Consider the following 15,786-nt stretch of genomic DNA (forward strand, 5'->3'; position numbering starts at 1 on the left):
AAACAGGCCCATGACATGTTGATGTTTCCTCTGCATCCACCTCCACATTCCCTGGGGCAGGAGCTGGGCCAGCGCCAACCACAACAACACCTTTCTCTGGGAATATGCACAAGACCCAATGTTCCTTTGTAGGAATCAACATTCAAAAAATGGCACTACTGGATTGGATTCATCATTCTCTGGCCAAACTTCAGTTGACCAAATTGTGAAAAACTCACTTGATACTAAAGTCTCACCCAACAGCTGATTATAAGAACTTTACTCGGCTTCTTATTTTTGTTTTGAATGTTTCCCCTTTCTGCATCCATCCCACCCCTACCCCCCATTTGGGCAAAACTTATTTCCGTTGCAAACCTAGGCTTCTGTATGGCTGATCTTCAGCTACTACTTTGTAAGAAGATAAATTGCAAGTGAACTTGTCAAAACAGTTGTTTGTAATTGGATTTGTTTGAGATCCTCATCTAATTGCAAAGACTGGATGACCTACCAACATTTAGGCAACAACTGGTATAGATGAAGACCATGTAAAAACCTGTTGCTTTTTCTTTGTTAAAGTAATGAATAGACTTATTCAAAGACACACAATTAAAAAAAAGGAAATCTGGGATTCCCATAAAAGATAATTTGCTAACTTTCATTTATACAATAAGAACATTACTGGTGTTGCTTAAAGAAGGTGGGTTGGGGAAAGGGGGATGGGGAATGCTACTAATTTATTTATTCATTCATTCATTCATTCATTCATTCATTCCAATACACAATGAGGATTTTAGTGGGTATATATCAATATACACATAGTAAAATACATGATGAAGGTTATAGAGGAGATACTCATAGTAAAATATATCTAAGAAATAATAGAAAAGAAGATATAGCAATAGAATATATCAATGAAAGAATAGAAGAAGTGTTGTATGCCACCCCTCTCCGCAGACTCGGGGCGGCTAACAACAGTAACAAAACAGTATAATCCAATACTAAAAACAGTTAAAACCCATTATATAAAACCCAATCATACATACAGACATACCATGCATAAAATTGTAAAGGCCTAGGGGGAAAGTGTATCTCAGTTCCCCCATGCCTGGCGGCAGAGGTGGGTTTTAAGCAGCTTACGAAAGACAAGGAGGGTGGGGGCAGTTCTAATCTCTGGGGGGAGTTGGTTCCAGAGGGCCGGGGCTGCCACAGAGAAGGCTCTTCCCCTGGGTCCCGCCAAATGACATTGTTTAGTCGACGGGACCCGGAGAAGACCCACTCTGTGGGACCTAACTGGTCGCTGGGATTCGTGCAGCAGAAGGCGGTCCCTGAGATAATCTGGTCCGGTGCCATAAAGGGCTTTATAGGTCATAGCCAACACTTTGAATTGTGAGCGGAAACTGATCGGCAACCAATGCAGACTGTGGAGTGTTGGTGTAACATGGGCATATTTGGGAAAGCCCATAATATTCAGCACATGTGAGTCTTTTGCATTAAACAGGCATTCTAAAGCAAAAAAAAAGCAAAACTATGAAACTTCGGTCCTAGCTGCAGGGATTTCCCTTCATCAGACTGGAATGAGTCCAAAATCTCTATGACTATATGGTGATTTAATATTGCCTCATCATAATCCTGCAGGCTGAAACCTCGGGGAGTTAATCAGCTTTCTCTCACCACCCTGCCCACTTGATTTAATTAAATTGCTGATTATTTTGCTTTAATGTAATAAGAATGTTAATGAAATATGCTAAACAACACAGAACAACATCATCGCAGATAAAGGCAGGATCTTTCTAAAAAGCTTACAAGGATTATTTCCATTCAGGCACATGACACAACACTGGCGGCTTTTAACCATCGGTTGCTTCCTGCGCTGTTTCATGACAGCCAGAATCAAAGTCATCTTTTTGAAGTTGCTTCTCCACAGAGAGGTTATTAGTTATTTATTTAGCCTTCAGAGGCTATAACACAGGCAGCATCTTGACACATGAAGCCTATCAGAATCATAGAGAGATTTACATTACTTTCCCTAATATTCTTGGTGATACCAAGTACTTTCTGAAAAGCAGACCTAACATAAACTCAGAGTCTCTAAAACATGGATAGATTTTCTTATACAGTGGTACCTCTACCTACAAACACCTCTACTTACGAACTTTTCTAGATAAGAACCGGGTGTTCAAATTTTTTTTGCCTCTTCTCAAGAACCATTTCCACTTACAAACCCGACTCTCCGAAACTGTAATCGGAAAAGGCAGGGAGAAGCCTCCGTGGTGCCTCTCTAGGAATCTCCTGGGAGGAAACAGGGCCAGAAAAGGCAGGGAGAAGCCTCTGTGGGGCCTCTCTAGGAATCCACCTCCACCCTGCCTGTGGTTTCCACAATCGCACACAGTATTTGCTTTTACATTGATTCCAATGGGAAAAATTGCTTCTTCTTATAGACTTTTATACTTAAAAACCTGGTCAGGGAACGAATTAAGTTCGTAAGTAGAGGTACCACTATATCTAGTTTTACCTCCTAATTCCTGACAGTGTAATATTGTCAATGTAATACCTCCACATCAGTAAAGGGCCACACTTACCTTTCCCTACTGGATTGATCCCGGGTGGGTGGGGAGGTGGTGAAATCAGAAATCAGTGAAAATTGCCAAAATCTTGTGCAAGGATGTTTTAGCATGCACAGAGGCAAAGAAAGCCCCCAAATTGCCATTTTTCACCAATTTCTTTGCATTTATTTATTTATTTGTTTATTTATTTATTTTATTTGTGTGCCGCCCCTCTCCGTAGACTCGGGGCGGCTCACAACAACAATAAAACAATTCATGACAAATCTAATAATTTTAAAACATTAAAAAACCCCAGTTATTAAAGCAGACATACACACAAATATACCATACATAAATTGTATAGGCCCGGGGGAGATGTCTCAATTTCCCCATGTCTGATGGCAGTTGTGGGTTTTAAGGAGTTTACAAAAGGCAAAAAGGGTGGGGGCAGTTCTAATCTCCAGGGGGAGCTAGTTCCAGAGAGTTGGGGATGCCACAGAGAAGGCTTTTCCACTGGGACCCATCAAACGGATTGGCAGGGATGCACAGATATGCATGCATCTCCGTTTCCACTAAGGGATTGGTGATCCCAGGCATACCGGGGGCAGCCCAACACTGCTCCGCATCATGATTATGTTCACACATTCTAAGCAGGTAGGGGTTCCTATTTACCGCCACTACCCGTGCGCTACTGGTGGGCACATGCATGCATTCAAGCAAGATTTTGCTTCTGTGCATGTATGGGAGAGAGAAATATTCTGGCAATTTGTTTCTGTGCATGCACAGAAGCAAAGTATCACCAATATCTTGTGTGTGAGTGCATCCCCTTGCGAGATTTTGCTTTCTGCGCATGCAGAGAAGCAAAATCTTACTTGGGTGTGCGCACACGTGAACACCGGTCATGCAGATCTGTGCATGAAGCTCTGTTTTTGCTACCGGAGCTATATTGAGGCCCATACGAGAAGCAACCCCTACTGATTCCAAGTCATAATCAAGTTTGCTAAATTTTGGTTTAATAGAGTTGAAAGGGACCTTTCTAGTTGAGACCTCCACCCAAGCAGGAGATCCAATATCATTTCTAACAGAATCTTTTATATTTACATTTATATGACAGCCCAGTCTCTTCTTGAAAACTCCCAATGATGAAGCTTACACAACCTCTGAAGGTAACTTCTGTTACATTGGTTTATTGCTCTTGGTCAGAAAATTTCTCCTTATTTCTAGGTTGAATCTCTCCTTGTTCAGTTTCCATCTGCTCTTCTTTGTATGGCCCTCAGGTGCTTTGGAAAATAGCTTGAACCTCTCCTCTCTGTGACAGCCCCTCTAAATATTGGAACATTGCAATCATGTCTCCCCTGGTCCTTTTCATTAGACTAGCCATGCCCAGTTCCTGCAACCGTTCTTCATATGTTTTAGCCTCCAGACCCCTAATCATCCTGATTGCTTTTCTCTACACTCTTTCTAGAGTCTCAACATCCTTTTTATAGTGTGTTGACCAAAACTGGATGCAATATTCTAGATGTGGTCTTACTAAGACTTTATAGAGTGGTTACATACTGTTTTTATCATTGTTGTTAGCCGCCCCAAGTCTACGGAGAGGGGCGGCATACAAATCCAATAGATAGATAGGTAGGTAGGTAGGTAGGTAGGTAGGTAGGTAGATAGATAGATAGATAGATAGATAGATAGATAGATAGATAGATAGATAGATAGATAGATAGATAGATAGATAGATAGATAGCTAATAAATAAGTATGTCACTTGATCTTGATTGTATTTCTCTGTTAATGCAATTTAGGATGGCATATTGTGTGAATGCATGAAAGGTTTGACAATGAGCTGCTCTGAAACCTATTGACCTCAGGTGTGTGTCTGAGAAGTAAAAAGGAGGCAGTTAAGAGAAATGGCATGAACAACATTATACCTGGGGAAGAGAGATGTGTAAATTGGAGCAGATCAAATTTAGGGGGAAAGGATTGCAAATCATATAGAAGATCTGGATTTTTTATTTTTCATTTTTTATTTTTGCATCAAGGCTACCCAATTTTGAAATTCAGATTAATTAGGTGAGAACATCCTTTCTGCTCATTCACCCAAAGCAAAAATCATTTTATCTGAATTATGGACCCCATTGAACAAGTCTATTTCATTTGAAAATGAAATAGACAAATTGCCTTCTAAATTTCTGGATCAAATCTTGCATTGCCTTTCTTTTGTAGCTCAGATAGAATATGGTCCTGCATACAATTTCACATGCAAAATATATTTGACAGATGAAAGAAAATGTTGACTTTTCAAACTGAATATCACCATCCATCAATCATCTATCTATCTATCTATCTATCTATCTATCTATCTATCTATCTATCTATCTATCTGTTCTGTCGAGCTCTCTGGTAGAATTCAGTCACACACACGTTTGAAAATTCAAAACAATGTTCTTTATAATGAATTCACTGAAACCAAGCCTTCTTTTGGTATAGCAAAGAGCACTTGTCTCCAAACAAACTGGTAATTTGTACAAGTCCCTTATCAGTTCTGTGATACTTAGCTTGCAGCTGTGAGGCAATTAACAGTCCTTCTTCTTTCACAAAGTGAAATACACTTTGCCCTGGTTTAGTTTCAAAGCGGGGAAAAATCAGCACACAAAAGGTCAAAGTCAGTAAAGCAGTCACGAAACACAAAGATCAGATAATCCTCCACAATGGCCAAACCCACAGGCTGCTATTTATAGCAGCCTCACTAATTACCACAGCCCCACCCAACCACAGGTGGCCTCATTTTCTTTGATAATAATCTCTCAGTTGTTGTTGCCTATGCATCGCTCTCCGCATGCGTGGCTGTATCATTAACTCTTGTTCTGAGTCCAAGGAGGAGCTAGATAATTGATCTCCTTCTGAGCTGTCTGCCCTACTCTCCTCCTCCCTGTCACTCATGTCTTCTTGGTCAGAGGAGCCTTCATCAGCATATTCCACCGGGGGCAAAACAGGCCTGCAGCATGTGGATGTCTCCCCCACATCCACAGTCCTTGGGGCAGGAGCTGGGCCAGAGCTAACCACAATACTATCTATCTATCTATCTATCTATCTATCTATCTATCTATCTATCTCTTTCTCTCTCTTTTTTTCTCTCTCTCTCTCTCTCTTCTATTCATCCACCTTAAAAAGCTCTTAGATATATCCTTCCCTGCTCATCCTTCAACATATCCAAGAGAAAGTTTGCAAACCTCACTCTTCTGTATTCCTAACCCCTTTATCTGAACTCCGCCAGAAACTCAAACCTTTGAATATATATATATCTGTTTTCACAAAGCAGAGTGCTGCATATTTATTCCTCTGAAATATTCATCTGCATCCCCAAAGTGCCATAACTGCTACTGTTGCAAGAAATGCCACATGTTATGTACATATTTCTGTTTCAGCACTAGAGCAAACAGATGCTTCTAACAAGCGAGATTTCTACCCTGCATTGAATTTTTTCCCCTCTCCTGTTGTCACTGTTACTCTTGTTTTAGATGGTTGTCAGGTTGGTTACTGCAGCCCTGGGGCCTAATTTTCTTTTTGCCTACTTTTCTGCTTTGGCTACGAAAAGCAATCTTTTCTCTTCCCAATCTGTGTGGTGTTTCATACGTGGAATTTACACACATTGACCAAGAGGTCTGTCTCAATTTAGTTAAACAGAGTAGACTTTATGCGATCCACTCAATGATTGCTTTATAAGAAGAATGTAAGAGTATAAGCAGTGCCCTGCTGGATCAGACCCCTGGCCCATTTAGGCTAGCGATCTATATTCACAGTTGCTATTAAACTGCAGAGGAAACATAGAAACATAGAAGTCTGACGGCAAAAAAAGACCTCATGGTCCATCTAGTCTGCCCTGATACTATTTTCTGTAATTTGGAAAATCAGATTGAGGCTTGAATTAGAATTGTAAAGTTGTTAATTTGAATTGTCAAGTAAAGAGACGGTCCAGAGAAGGCATGATAACAGGGTTCTAATATTTGAGGGTCTGCCACAGAGAGAGGAGGAGGTCAATCTATTTTCCAAAGCACCTAAAGGTCAGACAAGGAATAAGGGATGGAAACTGAACAAGGAGAATTCAACTGGAGATAAGGAAAAAAATTCTGACAGTGAGAACAATCAACCAACGGAACAACTTGCCTTTGGAAGTTGTAGGAGCTTCATAGAAACATAGAAACATAGAAGTCTGATGGCAGAAAAAGACCTCATGGTCCATCTAGTCTGCCCTTATACTATTTTCTGTATTTTATCTTAGGATGGATATATGTTTATCCCAGGCATGTTTAAATTCGGTTACTGTGGATTTATCTACCACGTCTGCTGGAAGTTTGTTCCAAGGATCTACTACTCTTTCAGTAAAATAATATTTTCTCATGTTGCTTTTGATCTTTCCCCCAACTAACTTCAGATTGTGTCCCCTTGTTCTTGTGTTCACTTTCCTATTAAAAACACTTCCCTCCTGGACCTTATTTAACCCTTTAATATATTTAAATGTTTCGATCATGTCCCCCCTTCTCCTTCTGTCCTCCAGACTATACAGATTGAGTTCATGAAGTCTTTCCTGATACGTTTTATGCTTCAGACCTTCCACCATTGTTGTAGCCCGTCTTTGGACCCGTTCAATTTTGTCAATATCTTTTTGTAGGTGAGGTCTCCAGAACTGAGCACAGTATTCCAAATGTGGTCTCACCAGTGCTCTATATAGTGGGATCATAATCTCCATCTTCCTGCTTGTTATACCTCTAGCTATGCAGCCAAGCATCCTACTTGCTTTCCCTACCGCCTGACTGCACTGTTCACCCATTTTGAGACTGTCAGAAATCACTACCCCTAAATCCTTCTCTTCTGAAGTATTTGCTAACACAGAACTGCCAATACAATACTCAGATTGAGGATTCCTTTTCCCCAAGTGCATTATTTTACATTTGGAAACATTAAACTGCAGTTTCCATTGCTTTTGCCCCGGAAGCGGAGTAAAGGTGCTGAGACAGTGTATGGGTTAAATATAGGGTCACTTTATTAAATTAGCATAAATTTAAATAATGTAACTTTAAATACGTAAATTTAAATATTCAAATTCAACTATAAACAAAGGACCTGCAGAGGCCAAAAACTAATGGGGCGGAAATTCCTGCCAGAACCTTCCTGGGCAACATTGGGCATAACTCCTTGCTCAACCAGGTGAAGGTAGCCACCTTCACCTGGATCTGAGCCATGCCCTTCGGCGTGTTGGAGGAGCTCACCCTCCAATCCCCGAGGGAAAGTGGATCCGGTGAGTCCCATGGGCATCCTCTCTCCAATCTCCGAAGTTGTAACAACCTATAGTTCATGGAGAGAGTCTTTTAAAAGATGCCCAAAGGAGTAGGAGCTCCTACTGCCCATTTCCACCCCTAACCTGCCAACCCCAGTGACCAGAGGGAAACCTAATTACAAATATCTATATGGCGCCGCACCCCCTAACCATTCCATCCATACCGTCAGTGTGGAATAGGTGAAAAAACATCCGCCTCTAAAGGGGAAGCCACAAAAAATTCCTATTTGGCCCCGAAGCGACCTCATTCAGACACACTGTTGATAGCAGAGGGTGGGTGGGTGTTCGCTTCAGGAACCCAGCAGGGCAAGGAGGAGGTCCTCCTTGGACCGCCCTTAAATAGGGTGGTCCAGGACCTCCTCCCAGGCCCTGCATTCAGCGCGCCACCTTGGCGCGCTGCCAAAAGCCGAACTTCCAGTTTTGCCAGAAACCGGAAGTTCAGAGCTCCGTAAAGCTCGAGGCAGCGTTCCCCGGCTCCGGGGGCAATTTCGGTCAGTGGTTTAAGCCGCCAACCGGCCATTTCCCCTAGCAGAATGGGCTTTCTCTCTTGGAAGCATAAATACCCATGAACGTCTTAAGATTGGGTACCATAAACCATAGTTCCCTCTAAGCTGAGCAGTGAGCAATCGCTCACTTAAAAATCATCATCAACTCAGAGTTTTCCAAACCTGCCCAGAAGCCGAGAGGAAAAGAGTGAGAGGGAAGGAGAGAGAGAGAGGAAGAGAGAGAAACAGATAGAAAAAAGAGAGGAAGGAAAAGAGAAAGAAAAAGAATGGGAGTAAGGAAGAGAGAAAGAAAATCAAAATCTAGTTTGAAACTAGCTCAACTATTTAAGTGGCATTTTGATATTGATAGAGTTGCCCTATTATGAGCTCACTGTTATAGACACACAGTACAGTATTTTATTTTGAAATTCTCTGAGGCAAAACAGGGTGGGTTTTTTATTTATTTGTTTGTTTGTTTGTTTGTTTGTTTGTTTGTTTGTTTGTTTATTATTTCTGTGCCGCCCAGTCCCGAAGGGACTGCCACTCAGACACTATACTTTTCTGCCCACCCCCCCAAAAAATTAGAGGGAACACTGCCATAAACCATAATTTATAACCAACAGTGTTTGGATTTGTGCAACATGCTAGAAAGCAAATATGATTAGGACTTAGAATGTTGCAGGAATGTGCGCTCTGCAGACACCATCTTGTAGGAATCCGTTCTTATTCATCTGCCCACTGACTTGTGACACCTTAAAAGAACAACACCATTTTAACATGGTGAGTTAGCACACTTACAAAGTTTGATGTAGAAGTCCAATAATATTGTACTACTGTCTGGCACAGGTTTGCAATGAATTCAGGAGGGAAGCATAGCAGAAGTGAAGTTGATTTTTATCTTTATCACACACAAAGTATTATAGGCCTACATCCTGTCAGCGGCTGAGAACATTTATTCAATATTAAAGACGATTGATTCCAAGAACCAATTCCTATCATACAGATGGCCAGTCAGTCAACACAGGTGCAAGCTTTGTTACAAAATGCAGACGTGAATTCTTCCTCACAAGAAGATTGTTGCTAAAAAGTTTTATTAGACCGGACTCAATGTTGCCAAGGCAAATGAGCTAAAAGGGCGTATTTACTAATTACGCGGTATAGTAAAAGTTAGCCCTCATAGGCAAATCACAATATGTTTTATTAATCTACATATTTTTAGAGATAAAAATATGTAGATTAATAGAGATACTTCACCAGAAGAGCCCTTCACTCCTCCACTCGAAACAGAATACCCTACGAGACTAGACTTTCAATCCTGGGCCTAGAAAGCCTAGAACTAAGACGCCTTAAACAAGATCTAAGTTTTGCCCACAAGATCATATGCTGCAATTTCCTGCCTGTCAGCGACTATGTCAGCTTCAACCACAACAACACAAGAGCACACAACAGATTTAAACTTAATATTAAGCGCTCCAAACTTGACTGTAAAAAATTTGACTTCAGTAACCGAGTTGTCGAAGCGTGGAACTCATTACCAGACTCTATAGTGTCATCCCCAAACCCCCAACACTTTATCCTTAGATTATCTACGGTTGATCTATCCAGATTCCTAAGAGGTCAGTAAGGGGCGAGTACAAGTGCACTAGAGTGCCTTCCGTCCCCTGTCCTATGGTTCTCCTATATCTCCTATACCTTTCTTCTATTCCTATATCTCTTCTTCGATTCTTTCATTGATATGTTCTATTACTATACCTTCTTTTCTATTCTTTCTTAGATATATTTTACTATGAGTATCTCCTCTATAACCTTCATCATGTATTTTACTATGTGTATATATATATTTAGCTGAAGGGATTGGATACTGTAGCCTAGAGGATAATTCTCTGCCTTACAAGGCAAAGGTTGCAGGTTCAAGTCCCAGTGGGTATGGCTAGCTGATGAGGCCAAAATAAGGCTGAAATAGATCTCTCCTAGTCTCCCTTAATTTTCAAATTCAGCAAAAAAACATGTGACATATGTATACATATACCCACTAAAACCTTCATAGATATTTGGACTTCAACTCCCAGAATTTGCTGGCTGGGGAATTCTGGGAGTTGAAGTCCTGATATCTTCAAGTTGCCAAGGTTGGGAAACACTGCTCTAGACGATACTATACACAATACTCGCAAATCTCTATCTACTATTCTCAGCTACAAAACTTTTCAGCCACGAAATTCTTCCACAATAATCAGCCACCACAAACCACAATATTATGCTAAAACAGGCCACACTAAGCCGCACCTTTGCAAAGGTACATACATTGGTATATACATTTGTCAGCCAGGTTACATTACAATGTGTAGATTCACTGTGACTAAGCAGTTTTACATTGTTAAAGTCATTACATTGATTACAAATCTTCTCTCTACAATTTGGAATATTACATCAAATAAGGCCTAGTCCTGATACATCTTTTTTTAAATTATTTTTTTTTATTTTTTTTGGGGGGGGGGGTATTTTTTGATATTTTTCTTTTTTTTAATTCTTCTGCATATGCACAGAAGCCAGTATTCAGCACTGCACATGTGTTGCCCTCTTGTTGCCCTCGAGTCTTCGGAGAGGGGTGGCATACAAATCTAATATATTATTATTATTATTATTATTATTATTATTATTATTATTATTATTATTATTTCAGTTTTTTAAAAAAAATATGGATTTTTGTCACTGAGCATGTGTGTACACACAACTACAAGGTGGAGCCATACGGTGAGGGAGGAAGCAAACTGGTAGCAAGGTAAATTAGACCCTGGGTTAGAAGGTAGAAACATAGAAACACGGAAGATTGACAGCAGAAAAAGACCTCATGGTCCATCTAGTCTGCCCTTCTACTATTTCCTGCATTTTATCTTAGGATGGATATATGTTTATCCCAAGCATGTTTAAATTCAGTTACTGTGGATTTACCAACCACGTCTGCTGGAAGTTTGTTCCAAGCATCTACTACTCTTTCAGTAAAATAATATTTTCTCACGTTGCTTCTGATCTTTCCCCCAACTAACCTCAGATTGTGCCCCCTTCTTCTTGTGTTCACTTTCCTATTAAAAACACTTCCCTCCTGAACCTTATTTAACCCTTTAACATATTTAACATATTTAACATAACATATTTAAATGTTTCAATCATGTCCCCCCTTTCCCTTCTGTCCTCCAGACTATACAGATTGAGTTCATGAAGTCTTTCCTGATAAGTTTTATGCTTAAGACCTTCCACCATTTTTGTAGCTTGTCTTTGGACTCGTTCCACTTTATCAATATCTTTTTGTAGGCCAGATCTCCAGAACTGAACACAGTATTCCAAATGTGGTCTCACCAATGCTCTATACAGCAGGATCGCAATATCCCTCTTCCTGCTTGTTATGCCTCTAGCTATACAGCCAAGCATTCTACTCGCTTTCCCTACTGCCTGACTGCACTGTTCACCCATTTTGAGACTGTCACTACCCCTAAATCCTTCTCTTCTGAAGTTTTTGCTAACAGAGAACTGCCAATACAGTACTCAGATTGAGATATATATATCCATTAAACCTGGTTCCACCAGGGACCAGTTTCAGCAAGACAATTTTTCTATGGCCCGGTGGGGGCGGAAAGGGGTGTGGTTGGGGGTGGGATTAAGCATGGGGGTGCTGGTCCTCCCCGACCCTCTTTCCCACCATTGCCCTGTGGCCGGCAGAACCTGCCTCCCAAGCCCTCTTGCCCAGCGGGAGCTAAGCGCTGGAGACAGGGGATCAGGCTGGCCCTCCTGCCTCCCCCCAGCCAAAAATGCAAAAGCGCCCCACGGCAGAAGCCAAAAGAGGCTTGAGCCTCTCGGTCCTTCCCGCCCCTCTGTCCCGTCCATCGTCCTGTGGCCGGCAGAACCTGCCTCCCGAGGCCTCTTGCCCGGCGGGAGGTGAAGCGCTGGAGGGAGGGGGTGGTGGCATGAGGGCCGGCAGCTGCTGACTCCATGGCCCGGTGCAACATGCCCCGCGGCCCGGTACTGGTCCACGGCCCGGTGGTTGGGGACCCCTGCATTAAACAACCAATAGGACATCTTACAATCTTGTTTACCTTCCAAGTTGAACCCTTTGCTAAGGACTCTGTTATTTAGTATACTTCTTTACTTCCATCCTATTCAGTTCTCGTTGCTTTTGGTAATCAACCTTCAATTCCATATTTATATAAAACATTCCATAATTCTTTATTTAACCCTTTAACATATTTAAATGTTTCAATCATGTCCCCCTTTTCTTTTATGTCCTCCAGACTATACAGATCGAGTTCATTAAGACTTTCCTGATAAGTTTTATGCTTAAGACCTTCCACCATTTATACTTAGATATGCTTAACACCAGTTCCTCAGTTCAGGAAATTAGATTGAAACCATGCGTTTTGTTTCTTCTGTTTCCCAGAAGATAATTGAAAGAAACTCTGAATCCGATATCTGCACAGACATAATTGATCATGGGGTTTTTTTTGTGTGATTCATCCCAGTATATTATTCCTGACCTCTTCTTTCATAATTGACTCTGGTGATGTTTTGCAGGGGAGACTCTGGCCCAGGGCAATTAAAAAAAAAATTTAATTGAGTTTTATAGTTTGGGTTATCTAATGATGACTGCACTACTATGAATATGCATGCTTGCCACTCTGAGATTCCCTTAGTTCATAACTAGAAGTAATTAGGCTATCGTTAAGTTGTCTTAAAGGAGTTGCACATTACATAATTAATACAGCGGAGTTTTTTCTCTCCTTTAAGTGAACATGACAGTTGTTGAAAATTCCATAAACATATTTCTCTGTTTTTCCCCATGCTGTACCGCTCAAAGTTTGCATCTGGATGAAATTTCTCTTTTGAAAATATTAATTGCTGATAAGAGTGCAGGCAACAACAACAAAAGATCCTTTGTATTAAACTGGACAGATGCAATGAACTGCTTCACATGGACACCAACACACACACACACACACACAATACATACATACATACATACATACATACATACATATATATATAATTTTAATTTTCAAATTCAGCCAAAACATGTGACACATACAGAATATAGTTTTTCAGCTATGAATACATTAACGGCCTTGGAAATGGCCCTGGGTTGGGCCGAGAGGCAAAAAAGGAGCTGTGATATTCCTTCAATATACCAGGGTGATTCAACAAAAAAAACCCAAAACCCATGTAACCCCTCCCTTGTAATTCTCTGCCTTACAAGGCAAAGGTTGCAAGTTCAAGTCCCGGTGAGGGTATGGCTAGCTGATGAGGCCAACATAAGGCCAAAATAGCTCTATCATAGTCTCCTTAATTTTCAAATTCAGCAAAAACATGTGACACTCATTCATTCATTCATTCAATTTTTATGCTGCCCTTCTCCTTAGACTCAGGGCGGCTTACAACATGTTAGCAATAGCACTTTTTAACAGAGCCAGCCTATTGCCCCCACAATCCGGGTCCTCATTTTACCCACCTTGGAAGGATGGAAGGCTGAGTCAACCTTGAGCCGGTGATGAGATTTGAACCGCTGACCTTCAGATCTACAGTCAGCTTCAGTGGCCTGAAGTACAGCACTCTACCTGCTGCACCACCCCGGCACATATGTATGTATGTATGTATGTATGTTTGTATGTATGTATGTATACCAACATGCATATATACTGACACACCCACACACCAATGGACAGACATATTTTTTCCTATTTATATATAGCCCTTTTGAGAATTATTTCCTGATTTTCTTTGTGTAATTTCTAGGATTTTTCATTAGGGATATACAATCTAATATTACATGACCCTGGCAAATTATAATTAGTATTCTTGGGAATTCTATATTTGTATTTTCTGATTTTCCCCCCAGTTATGGACAAATAGATCAGTCTCTCTCCAATCTATTTTTGCATTTTTAAAAGACTCGTAATTTTATTACATTTCTGAATTAGGCTGTGGTTTATTTTATTGTAGGAGATTCATATTTTAATTCTTATGGGGTTATTGTTGGAGGGTTTTTTTCTTTTAGTTTATTTAGCTATTATACCATTAGGCTCCTCTTTGTCTACCTGATCTCCAGTGTCCAAACGCAGGGATAGGGCAGGAGTGCTATGCTGAATATCCAAGTTATGGTGTGCTTTAGTGCAATAGCCCACTACAGTGGCCAGAGCCCATTGTAACAACATTACCAAAAAGGCACTAAGAGTTGTTAATCTAATCTTGTGTAGTTTCTTCTCTGGCAATATTACACTGCAAACCAAAGTATACAAAACATTTGCTAGACTAATTCCCGAATACAGCTCACCTGTCTGCAACCTGCACTGCACATCGGATATGAATACAATTGAGAGAGTTCAGAAATATTTCACAAGAAGAGTCCTCCACTCCTCTGCTCGCAACAGAATACCTTATTCTTTGAAATTTGGGGCTTAGATATCTTAGAGCTACGTCACCTTCAATCTGACCTAAATGTAGTTCATAAAATCATCTGCCACAATGTCCTACCTTTCAATGAATACTTCAGTTTCAACCGCATTTATCCCCAAGCACACAATAGATTCAAACTCAATGTAAACTGCTCCAAACTCAACTGCAGAAAATATGATTTCAGCAACAGAGTGATCAAGGCCTGGAATGCGCTAACTGACTCTGTGGTTTCTTTCCGAAAGCCCCAAAAGTTTAAACTTAGATTGCCTATACACCCATTCCTAAGAGGTCTGTAAGGGGCATGCATAAGTGCACCATTGTGCCTATCATCCCTGTCTTACTGTCCTATTGTCCAAATTCATTCATTCATTCATTCATTCATTCATTCATTCATTCATTCATTCATTCGACTTCTTTGCCGCCCAGTCCCAAAGGACTTACCTGAACTTACTTTGCTTTTGTTTATGTTCATACCAATCTTGTACATGTTTTGACAAACAAGCAAATAAATAATAAATAAAATAGCATTGAAGAACTGTACAATAGCATAGAGATAAATGCAAATTAAATATCAATGTGATTAATATCATAAGTATTAATATGCTAAATCTGACTGACGATTTTTAGGATAGATAAAACAATAAGACATAGTACAAGGATAGATTAAATATCGATACGTAAAACTACATAAGATTATCAAGAATTTATGTTGAAGATTTGGAAGTTTGGAGAGAAACGGATTGTTTTGCTCATTTTTAACAAAACCCTTTTTTCTTTTTTCTTATGATTTTTTGTTTTTTTTCCTTGGTTTTTTTTTTGTGGTGGGTTTTTGTGTTTTTTACTCTGTCTTTTGTCTTTAACTTTCCTTCTATTATTTTTAAATTATGATTAGATATATGCAAAGTTTGTATATGTGTTTTAAATATCTCAATTAAATCTTTTATTTTAAAAAATTAAATATATATTGTTCTGCCGGACTCTCTGATAGGAGCCTCCCTATTCAAGGGTAC

The sequence above is a fragment of the Erythrolamprus reginae genome, chromosome 9 (genome assembly GCF_031021105.1).
Source record: "Erythrolamprus reginae isolate rEryReg1 chromosome 9, rEryReg1.hap1, whole genome shotgun sequence".
Classification (NCBI taxonomy): Eukaryota; Metazoa; Chordata; class Lepidosauria; order Squamata; family Dipsadidae; genus Erythrolamprus; species Erythrolamprus reginae.